The sequence below is a fragment of the Sebastes fasciatus genome, chromosome 19 (assembly GCF_043250625.1).
Source record: "Sebastes fasciatus isolate fSebFas1 chromosome 19, fSebFas1.pri, whole genome shotgun sequence".
Lineage (NCBI taxonomy): Eukaryota > Metazoa > Chordata > Actinopteri > Perciformes > Sebastidae > Sebastes > Sebastes fasciatus.
In genome coordinates, this window is record NC_133813.1 from 24,810,932 (window position 1) to 24,823,727 (window position 12,796).

The following is a 12,796-nucleotide window of genomic DNA, read 5'->3' on the forward strand; positions in this document are numbered from 1 at the left end:
CCATGATGATTATTTTTTTTACTAAAACTAACCAAGTAGTTTTGTTGCCTAAACCCAAAGAAGTAGTTTTATTGTGTTTTGTTTCAATTTCGTAGTCATTTTAAGCCACACCATGATGTTTTTTTTTACTAAACCTAACCAAGTAGTTCTGTTGCCTAAACCCAAAAAAGTAGTTTTGTGGTGTTTTGTTTCAATTTCGTAGTCATTTTAAGCCAAACCATGATGCTTTTTACCAAAACCTAACTAAGTAGATTTGTTGTCTAAACCCAACGAAATAGTTTTGTTGTGTTTTGTTTCAATCTTGTAGTCATTTTAAGCAAAGCTGCTGTTATACTATCTGCAGCTATGGTACCGGTGTCTCACTGGCTTCAAAACTCACGTTTACACCTCAATACAAAAATAAACTGTATGCATGTTTTTCTCCCGCCAGCCAGCAGTGGGCCAACAACAACCATGTGTACTAGTCAATGGAGAGAGAATTGATATGGTGGAACAATTTAAGTATCTTGGTATAGTCTTCGACTCCAATCTTACATTCAAGGAACATTAAACTTAAAAAAAAAATTGGCAAATTTCTGTCATGTAAGACGTTTTCTCACTTCACAGTCAGCAAAAGCTTATATGCACGCAATGATATTTTCTCACATAACATCTTGTTTTACAACCTGGTCACATACAACAGAGAGCACGTTTAAACCCGTCAAGCCTCTCTTCAAGAAGAGAGTCAAAACTTTGGACAGGAAACCTTTTCATTTCCACTATTGCAACGTCATAAGTAAGTAGAACATTTTAAACATTGACAGTTACCAAACTTTCACAGATGTAGGTCTCATTTTTTAAGTATTAAATGGGCTCACCCCTCCACCATTAAATGATTTTATCCACAAACTAGGGGAGACTGTAATGTACCTAGGTGTAGAACTAAATCTAGTCAAATGATGGTGTCTTTTAGAGGCACACATTCCTGGAAAAATATTACCAGCACTACTTAACCTTTAAAAAAACCCTCAAACATTAGCTAATAACAAAGCTTTTCAGTGTGATGTTTCGTGGACTGTCCTGTGAGGTGTCCTGTAATTGTAAAATTTAGTTTTATGTTTTTGTAAGTACCTGCCTTATAGGACTACAGATGGAATTTAGCTATTGTGCTAATTCTGGCATATTTACATTAATGCATATTGCTGATATGTTGATTAATGCGCACTGTCTTATTTCAATAAATTCAATAAAAAAAAAAAGATGTTTTTAAGTAGTTTTGTTTACAATTTACAATGTTACCATGCGTTAAAACTGTCTAAAACTGAGAGCTTAATCCAGTAGAAAATACATTTCCCTAAAAACATAATGTAGTTTAGTTGTATGGGAATGTTATTTCGTAGGAGACAGGGTTGCTCAGGCAGGGAAAAGACAAGTTGAATATAAACACAGCAAATAGAAAATAACATTACAGATTGCAGAGACTTAATTAGTGCATGGAAAATTAGTCAAATTTGAAATGAGTGCAGGAGGCTGGTGTCGAGCCACTTCAGGAGGATTGTACCTGTTTATCTGAAACTGTGGCATTGTGTGGCATGTTCCCTGATTACCACAGTCCCACTGATTTTTTCCTTTCTTCATCTGGATGACTGACTAAAAAAAATACTCATGCATGGTTAAATCAAATTACTGACCCTGTCTGGTAAAACTAACACCGCCTGGAGAGGTGTTATTCTTTCTAATTCCCACTCGTTTCATACTTAATACTTCTATTCACACTAACGATGTTTTTAAGCCACAGTAGGATACTTCATAGCCAAGTGTCTTAAATCAACACCAATCGGTTTGGTGTCTTGCTGGCATAACTACCTGCCAGAATGAAGCCGAACAAATGAGCCGTATTTGTTGTTGTCGTTACTGAGATAGCCCAAATGTAGATTTGGATGGACCCTGAAATTCGTACTCATTTTGCTGAGGTAAAGAAGTAATGTTCCCACCTGTAGTGTGATGTGAATTTAAAATCACCTCCACCGTAATAAGGTCACAACTACTGTGAATATAAAACTGATTATGCACACAAAAAAATCAGCATGGCTCTAATCTCTCTCCATAAATGCAGTCCTGTGCCCAGAATTAAAATTAGGAGAGGTGAGAAATGAAAGCCCAAAACGCCCTCACCCCCGCCGTACATGTGAACAGTACGTACTCTATGTCAAGTCTGAATGTCCACAGGAAAACTGAACCACTGACCTTTCAGTGTCTGTCTGCGCACTACAAAAAGGGGAAAAAGCATGCGAACGCTTGAAGCAGTACAAGGGGAGCCAAATATTTACAGAGCACCAGACAATCTCTCTCCGATTTGCATGTCATGTGTTTGTTTGTTGACACGTTATAAAAAGGGGTTGGGCTGCTCGTTCTTTACACATCATATTTTTTCCCCATCTCTCGTTCCTACAAGCAGAAACAGACGCACACAAAAAGCAAACAAGCAAACACCAATTCTCCTCGGCGAGGCTCACACAAAACTCGCCTTCGAAGATTACTGTTCAAATGGCAAACCGTATGCCCCGGAACTCGCTCAAGAGCATGTCACATATGTTCAGGTTTCCCAGTGATGTGAGCGGTTATTTGGCCCCCGGCGATGCATTGGAATTGGTCACTTAACTTGTGGTGACCGTGACTAGGGGTGGGTAGCAGTCAGGGCCAATGTCTCATGCCTGGTTAGAGTACAAGCACTGAGGGGAGGAGGCCCCCATTCTCTGACGCTACCATGCTCTCTCACCCCTCGGGGGGGTTCCGCAAAGTTACTTACACACACTTGACTTCCACTGCTGCACAAGAATAACAGTCCCACATTAAACCCCTTGATCTGTCGTTTTATTTATTTCTAATGCAACTTAGTGTGGCATTAAAGGAGGTCCTCTGTACATAAATACTCTGCGGTTATTGCTGCTGGTCAGGCGAAATCATTACCTCGGTGGCTTTAAAAAATTCATCCATGTGCACCTCTCTGGAAGTAACACATTGTGTTACATTATTACGTGTCACACTAACTGGCACTCTGCCAGAATTAAACAGCTCATGCGGAGCTTATGTGTTTACAGCGGAGCGGTATTTAAAAACAATGCACAGTTTCACCTCAAAAGAGAGTGTGTGTGTGTGTGTGTGTGTGTGTGTGTGTGTGCGAATGCAAAGGCATCTCCTGCATATGTATGCATTCTTTTTTTGGTTCCTTTTTTGCACGCAGGTGGATGTCGATGAGGGTTAGGAGGGCAAGTAGGGTTTTAAAGTAATGGAATGGCTGGGAGTACTCAATTTAGTGTTAATGGTACATGTGTGGGTCACTTTATGGAGAACATTAAGCTATACGGCTTCATACTGCGCAGAGGACGGACACTAATGGATAATGTTGTTCTTTTTTTTTTCTTTTTCGAAATACTTTCATATAGATTCACAGAATACATACGCTGATCCAGTTGAAAATATTATAACTATAGGGCTGTCAATGGATTAAAATATTTAATTGCGATTAATCACACATTTTTCATCTGTTTAAAATGTACCTTAAAGGGAGATTTGTCAAGTATTTAATATTCTTATCAACATGGGAGTGGGCAAATATGCTTTCTTTATGCAAATGTATGTATATATTTATTATTAGAAATCAATTAACAACACAAAACAGTGACAGATATTGTCCAAAACTGTCACAGGTACTGCATTTAGCATGAAAACATATACTCAAATAAAGCCCAAGTCCAACAGGCAACAACAGCTGTCAGTGTGTCAGTGTGCTGACTTGACTATGACTTGCCCCAAACTGCATGTGATTATTATAAAGTGGGCATGTATGTAAAGGGGAGACTTGCGGGTACCCAGAAATTCCATTTTCATTCATATATCTGGAGGTCAGAGGTCAAGGGACCCCTTTGAAAACGACCGTGCCAGTTTTTTTGAGCGTTATTTAGCCTCCTTCACGACAAGCTAGTATGACATGGTTGTTAGTTTCAAATGATGCCAGTATCTAGTTTTAAAATTCAGCCCGCTACAACCTAAAAATTGCCAAGTTGCATTAATGCATGAAAGAAATTAGTGGCACTAAGATGAATTTGCGTTAACGCAAAGGTCAGAGGTCAAGGGACCCCTTTGAAAATAATCATGCCAGTTTTTTCTCGCCAAAATGTAGCGTAAGTTTGGAGCGTTATTTAGCCTCATTAGCTACAAGTTAGTAGTACATGGTTGGTACAATTGGATTCCTTAGGTTTTTCAAGTGTCAAATGATGTCAGTATCTTCTCTCTAGCTTTAAAACTGAGGCCGCTACAACCTGAAAACTTTGACCGCCCGAATTATAATGTATCCTGCTTTATTCTTTTTTTTTGCATTTAAACTGTGGTCTTTGTATATTCTGGATATGACAAAGGTAAAACAAAGTTGTCCTAAGCTCAACACTGTATGTGTATTTCAGAGCAGAACACAGCAGAGAGCATTAACACTCAACCAGGGCAATATATAGAAAGTGATTGCTGTAATAATATATCCTTAAACAGGTGGATATACTTTCTAAAATAAACATAATAACTGCATACGCACATTCCAATAAGTAGAGGAATGAATTGAAACAATTTTCTATTCAACTGTAACTACATTGCCTTTGCTTTATGCAAGAGATATTCTTAAAGTGGAGCTGTTGCTTAGAGATAACCATGCTCTCGATGCCCAATTATGCTTTTTTTACGTGGGCAGCAGAACAACAGCAACTTTCAACTAGTTTCAAGTGGCACAAAGGTATATCGTCCACGGCTTTTCGCAGGGCAGTCTTCCACCTCAAGCCCAGAGCACGGCCAGTGTTCTGCATACGAACTCTATATAGCCTCAGGCTTCAGTGACCGCGAGTCATTTCAATAAACTATTTCTTCCTCTTCAGTGCTGAGAGCATAAGACTGTTGCACTGAAAAGGTCTCTGATCCAGTCATATGGGTTGTGTGTTCGCTAGAGAGGAAGAGGAGGTGCAAATCTGTCTTCAGGGCTAGAAGATACAGCTCACTCCTACATGTGAAATCTCAATCGAAGCGGTCAGCCTCGGTTCTTTTCAACAGGTCCGCCTGACCTTAAAGTAACGTTTGGGAGAATCACATCCTCATTTTATTAAAAGTAGAAATGATTAGAGATAAAAATTCTTCAATTCAATATACTCAGGGGTTATGCACATGCAACCTTTCTTGGTCTGGTATTTGCCAGTAGCTCATGGTGCTAAATGTTAGCTAACCTTGGCAAAATTGCGGTTGACATAGCTGTGTAACTGACCTTACTGAATGTTTGTATTTGTAACTTGTAGCCACAGTGGTTAAAATGTTACTTAGTCTCACTTTAAGAGTTGGAAGTGTGTCTTTTTTTGCCCTCTTTAGCTGAATATATAGGACAATTGCCTTTTCAAAAAATGTAGTTGTAGTGAATTTAATTGCACATTTATCTTCCTACACTTCCATGAACATTTGCATCTCTCTGAACTCAAATGCACTGGATGCCTCTGCACAAAATACCGACAGGATTCACAGTGAAACAGCAGCGGTCTCACTCGCAGTGTTAAACTGATTTCAAACATATGGAGGAGAGGGGAATGACAGATGTGGTGAAATATGTTCCTCACAGCTTTAGCGAAAATGCAAATCCGTCCTTCACACTTTATTTCCCGATAGCAGCACCTTCATATACAGCGCAGCATTAGCTGTGCAGTGACTCCTTCGCCATTCTGAAGACCCTGGACAGGTGGAAAAGGTACGAATACTGCTGTCAATACAGCAGAATACAGTATTGTTCTCAGTGGCTGCAGGCAAACCCAAAGACGTCAAGCACCTATGTCAAACTGTTTTTGATGTATTTTCCAGTTTTCGGCTTCAGAACTCTGTTAAATTCCGGAGCATCGACTCACAGCGGCTGTTTCTTTTGTTGGAAAAGTCTGAAGATGTATTCGCTCTGTTTAGGCTTGAAGTTTCCCACGCGCTGCCTGCACCCAGGATGCAGTCGGGTCATATGTTGCACTTCAGAATACACATCCCTTGATGCCTACTTTAAAGCATCCGCATATGCCAGAGACTCGGCTTCGGGTGGTAGGTTGGTAGGTAACATGTTCAGACAGCAGAGAAGCAGCAGGTAATTGATAATTATTTCCTCAAACGTCCTCAGCAGATGCTGTCTGTCAGAAGTGTTAAGAGACAGTAGCAGAAAATCTTCCTCTCTTAAATGCTTGTTAGAATGGAGCTTACCCTGACATTATTACAGTATTATAATTCCACACATTTACTAACTGCAAGAGCTCTCCACGAGCAAAAAATAAATAAATATATAGACAAATCCGGTGACCGCTTTGTGCGTTCCAGCATCTAGCAGCTCTCTCTTACTGCGGTGGAAGGTCGTATTGACTCAGTGTATGCTAACCGTGTTAACTGGTGACTTTCAGATGAAGGCGTACATGGTTTGCTCACAGATAATAAACACAGATGAGTATGTATTTAAAATTGATGAAAGTAAAACTGAAGGCTTTTACGAGGACACCTATATTCTGTTCATCTTTTCAACAGCTGCAGTCATTGCGAGCCACCAGTTAAACACTGGACATCACTGTAGGATACGTGTTCTGTTTTTTCTATTACTTTGTAGTCATTAGGTTGCCCTACATTGCAACTAACGTTATATTTCACATAGTGCGGTCAATCAATTCAAATATTTAATGCGTTTAATTGCATGATGGTCTATAGTTAATCGTGACCAATTGAAAAATTGGTTTTATCTGTTCAAAATGTACCTTAAAGGGAGATTTATCAAGTATTTAATCATCTTATAATCTTATATCTTAATACAAATAATTAGTGGCCTTAAAACAAATTTGTATTAATGCGTTATTATTGAGTTAACTTTCACAATATAACACGCACAATAACGTCACAGTTAGTTGATTGAGTTAATTTATTCTGTGGGACCACCACAGCCCCCTAGAGTCTAGGGGTGTCAAACATACGGCCCCAGGGCCCAGAACTAGCCCGCCAAAAGGGTCAAATCCGGCCCGCTGCTGGATGACTTTGCAAAGTGAGAAAAATTGTAGGGAATTCATACCAATTTTTCAATCAAATTCACTGCTATTCCTATGACTCCATTGTCCTAATAAGAGTCAGGCTCTATGCTGGATATGCTATTAAAGATACCACATTCGTTCCTACATACAGGCTACGGGACACAACACTGTCAAGCTACTGTTCATTCAGTAAAAAATGTCTTTGTCAAAAAGGAGAAAAGTGGACACAGAGTGTCTGGGTTTTCCAAGAAAAATGGACCAGTTCCTAAATGGGAAGTTTTCAGTGCTCAAGGAATACAGTATGATATTTGGTGCCACTATCAAACTCATCATTGCGGAAAGTAAAATAACTTTCAAGGACAACTGAGAACCGAGAAGATAAATGAATTGTTGGCAAGTTTGAGGAAACAGCCGTCTGTTTTCAGTCGTAGCTGAGAGATCAGCGAGACGTCTCAGGCTGTTCATCATCTGTTCTATAAATGTTCATTAATTGTAAAAGTTTTCAGAATGTACTTGTACTTCTTTAGACTAAAAGAAAGTGACACATTTGGAGATGTTGTTATTGATAGATTAGTATGCAATGGTTTTACTTATCTGGCCCACTTGAGATCAAATTGGCCTGTATGTGGGCCATGAACTACAATGAGTTTGACACCCCTGCCTAAGGTCTTAGCCCACTAACGTTAGCTAGCTAAGCTAGCAATTTAAAGTTTGCCACCACTGTTGGAGCAGCTGAGCACTGCAAAGCTTCTTCCCAAACTCCTAGACATCCAAAATAATATCACATAGAAAGTAAAGGTAAAAGTAGAAAATTGTACACTTCTTAGTACAGCTTGCATTCAAACACGCACGTATTGTAGAGAGACGCCACTGCGGTAATGGCGACTTGTTTACCTCCGGTATTTCCCTTGATTCATGTATATTCAGTAAAGACTGTCTCCATGAATCCCGGCATAAACAAAGGGAATTGTCAGAAACAGTTTTTTGTTCGCTGAGTGCTGGGTGTTGGTGCCCAGTGCTTCCAGGCACCACATGCACCATTATTTTTGACATGAAAAGAAGCCAAGGGGACAATAAAATACAGACAAAAAGATAAATACATTGGAAAAAAAGGTCACACTCTATACTCACATAATCCAAAAAGTAATACTACACTAAACTTGGGGCTTTAGTTTTAAAAATGGGATAAGGGATGGGGTTACATAATCTGTAGAAAGGATTATAGGAGAGTGTTCTGTCCTCATCGAAAAACAACAGCACGGGTCAGCTGTTCAAACAGTGTCTGTCGATGGCAACGGCAAAGGGAAATGGGAAGTTTTACTGTCGCACAAAGTGTTACGGAAAAGTAAAGGGCGGATGATTGGATATAAAAAAGTGTGTGACATTAACACAGGAGACTGTGGTACTCGTCCTCTATCACTACCTCAACAGTTTGTTTCTTTGAAGACATCTTTGCCCAACCTGAACCATAACCATGATCTTTCCCTAACCCTACCCAAGTAGTTTTAGTTTCCTTAATTTAACCTTGCATACCTTAAATGTGTGGAATTTTCTTAGTTTTGTTAACTCATCAAAAGGATTTTGTGTATATCCTTGAGACATTAAAAACATGTTGAGTGCATTTCTTTCCTCAAAATCATAAATGCGGTGTTCATTTGGGTAGATTATTTTACGGAAAAAAACTTGTAAGAATCACAAATGTTTGTTCGCAACAGAGTTTATATAAAACAACCTAGAAAGTAAGATAAAAAGGTGGCTTCTATCTTGATATGATGTTTACCAAATACGCCAATAAAGGTTTTCATATTTCAGAGCTTACCAGCTCAGTCAATAATAGTATTTCAGTCAGTCAGATAGAGATGTGGCACTTGAAGAAGACCACCACGATAATGGTATGTGCTGCCTTGCACGTACAGTGGGCTAAAAAAAGAGCAAAAAAAAGAAAGAAAAAGAAAGCTAGGTGACATAACTACGGTTCAATAGTCATGCATGGAAACCATTTCCATTTAGTTCAGAGGAGGAAACCTTTAATGGGACTCTTCACACTTGACCACTCAACTCTAAGTTGCCTGTGAGAAGCAGCATTCACTTCTCTCCTCTCAAGAGTATAATGGCTGTTGAGACCACAATGTGTAGGCGGCTTAAAGAGTGAATTAGCCTTTTCTTCTTACTTTACCAGTGTGTGGCGTGCGCATTTATTGCTTCATATAACTGTGTTTCTTTAATGGGCAATCCCAAGATTGAGATAAGAGTGTACTGACCCATAACTTGAAACAAGATGGCCTCAAGGTTACAGATAATATGGTGATAACTCAGAGGAAGAGAAGAGGAGGCAGAGGTTAAACATGAATGAAAGGCAAGAAATGGAAAAAAAAGGGACAAATATACAGTAAGGTGATGCAATACCGTACAATGACATTAAGAAGGATGCTGCGGCTGAAAATGATACCAGGGATTATTTGTGTGGCTCAATTTGTCCAATTTTAGCCACCTGGTGCATCTGTGGCAGTGGCTTTCTCCCCCTAGCTTAGACGCACTTAATCACATTTTACCTTCATATAATGTTACAGACCAATATTGTATTTCCAATTTCCAAAATTAATGTCTCAGCAGGAATCACCTTACAGAGGTGGTGTATACAATATTGCAACTCTAACCCCTTCACACCTCTTCTTCCTCTGCACGGTTTCGCTAAATTATTAAAGCCGAGTGTTTGACATTAAGTGGACTGCAAGATTTTAAAATGAAAGAAGTCTCCTGCCGGATTTGTTTTCTCTGCTAACAGCTTCGGCATCAATGGTTCTAGGTATCAGGGCTGACACAGAATAAATATTTGAACTTGTTATGTTATTATTAAAAAGAAAAGAACAGGACAATAAGGGCTTGCTCTTTTCTAAATACAAAACATCTCCACATCTATAAATTCAAAATAAATGTCTGCAAAAATTGACCAGATAATGGTACAGACATTCACTCGAGACACTCACCATCAACCCTGAACCAACATTTAACAGAAATGTTGGAACAAATATACCCCAATTAAAGGTCATGTATTGTAAAAAGTGAGATTTTCATGTCTTTTATATTATAAAGCAGGTTTAAGTGCTTTATAAATTCTGTTAAACTATCAAAACGCTCAATATACGGAGAAATACACACAGCCCGTATTCAGAAATTGTGCGTTTTAAACAAGCCATTAGGATTTCTGTCCATTTGTGATGTCACAAATACACACTATATAGATCATTATATGGTTTTAAGCAAAAACATTCTAAATGTGTCCCAGTTTATTTCCTGTTGCAGTGTATGTAAATAACATCAGCTGACAGGAAGTAAACAAGGACCCATTCAGTTGCAATTCCGTTGAAATGCACTAAAACGGAGAGTTTCAGACAGAGGGTAAATACAGGTATATTTAGACAGACAGTATGAGGAAAATAAAGTGTTCTTTTTAACATTACAGCATGTAAACATGTTGTAGTAGAAACATAAAATACAAGCATGAACCTGAAAATGAGCATGATATGGGACCTTTAAAGCAGGTTAACATGTATTAAGTTCCAGGTATGTCTGCACTGTACAGTGTTATACTAAGGAGAGGGAAAACAGGACAAAAGCCTTATGAATATTTCTCAACGGCATTTTGACTGTGAGATTACAATGCGACAAACATCATTTTTACACAGCTGGAGCGACTACTTGGCAATGTTCCATGCATATATAGTTATATAATACAGGGTTTGAGTTAAAGAGCGAATAATCTTACTAATTATATCTTTGAAATGCATTTGGCAAAGTAATCACAGTTAACTGCCTCCATGTGTCCCTCAGAGCTTGAGATAAGATAAGAGATTCGAGGGAGAAGCCATTTATATTTAGAATCCAACAGCAGGGGTGCTTAACTTTTTATTTTGGGAAGAACATCCAAAAAACACTGACATCATCCATTAGAGGTATTTATTCCTCTTTATTCCTCAGTGTTTTTTTTTTTATAATTGGGAATTTAATGTGACTTTAAAATTATATTTCCTTTTAATTGCCGGGTTTCGGTGGTGGTGGTTTATTATTGCCAAAATAAAACAAACAAACTAGGATTACCGCCTCCCAGCTGCATGCATACGCCAACCGATGGGATGGACGTGAGGTCACATTGACATTTGACGTACATACGGACAGACAAACAAACGGACAACCCGAAAACATAATTCCAGCTACAGCTTTTGCCGGCACAGAGGCACAGTAACAACGTCTGTACACACTAGTTTCTGAAAATGCTTCTTCTCTAATATAGGCTATACCTGAAAAGTGCTAAAATAATCTGTTAATCTTCTCTAATAACTCCAGTACTTGTAGATAAATCAGAGCAATACACATGATAATGATCCTCCCCCATTTACCTGAAAGGTCTGTTAAATGCAAGTACTTATGAGGAACATTATCTCCAGGTTAAATATGGCATGTACATGAAAATGCAATTACCATATATATGACTATAATGTTCTAGGTGTGTTGCGAATGAAATTGAAGCTGTGTTGTTAGACCCTTTTGAATTCAGGGGAGATGATTCGGAAGATGAATTTCTGAAGGAATCAGCATCTTGTTATCACATTTGGTCGTTCTACCCACAATTGTAAAAAAGTAGATGTGAAAAGTAGGGCTGTCAGGCGATTGAAATTAATCGCTAATTAAATAAAATGTTTTTATCTGTTCAAAATGTACCTTAAAGGGAGATTTGTCAAGTATTTAATACTCTTGTCAACATGGGAGTGGACAAATATGCTGCTTTATGCAAATATATGTATATATGTATTATTGGAAATCAGTTAACAACACAAAACAATGACAAATATTGTCCAGAAACCCTCACACGTACTGCATTTAGCATAATAAATATGCTCAAATCATAACATGGCAAACTGCAGCCCAACAGGCAACAACAGCTGTCAGTGTGTCAGTGTGCTGACTTGACTATGACTTGCCCCCAATCTGCATGTGATTATCATAAAGTGGGCATGTCTGTAAAGGGGAGACTCGTGGGTACCCATAGAACCCATTTTCATTCACATATCTTGAGGTCAGAGGTCAAGGAACCGCTTTGAAAATAGCTATGCTAGCTTTCCTCACCAAAATGTAGGCTACGTTTGGAGTGTTATTTAGCCTCCTTCCCGAGATGCTAGTATGACACGGTTGGTACCAATTTCTAGTTTCGTATAATACCAGTATCTTCACTCTAGCTTAAAAACTGAGCCCGCTACAACCTAAAAATTGCACGTTGCATTAATGTGTTAAAACGAAATAAATCTTCTCTACCTCAGTTCTTATCCCGCATTATATTCCATATTTGACATTTCTTAATATCTATATCTCCTATATTTTATTATGCAGCACTATATCACCTTCTGCACTATATTAATTTTTAAGTTTCTTCTTCATCTCAGTTGTTACCCCGCACTATATTAATTTTTAAGTTTCTTCTTCATCTCAGTTGTTACCCCGCACTATATTAATTTTGAACAGTTTCTTCATCTCCTGATATTTTCATATCTGGTATATTTTTTATACTCTGTATTACTTATTTGTGTCTTTTTACTAAAATGTTTGCACTATGGAACTGTGATGCTGGAAACTTGAATTTCCCTCGGGATCAATAAGGTTACTATCTATCTATCCGTCTATCTATCTATCTGTCTGTCTGTCTGTCTGTCTGTCTGTCTGTCTGTCTTAAAGAAATTAGTGGCATTAAAACAAAT

The 12,796-nt window shown here is 38.4% G+C and overlaps 1 protein-coding gene across 3 annotated transcripts in view; it reads right to left on the reverse strand.

Moving 5' to 3' along the window:
* The window catches only part of brinp1 (bone morphogenetic protein/retinoic acid inducible neural-specific 1), a 220,187-nt gene that overhangs the window by 83,537 nt on the left and 123,854 nt on the right, over positions 1–12,796 (reverse strand). The gene's annotated exons all lie outside the window — the stretch shown is intronic.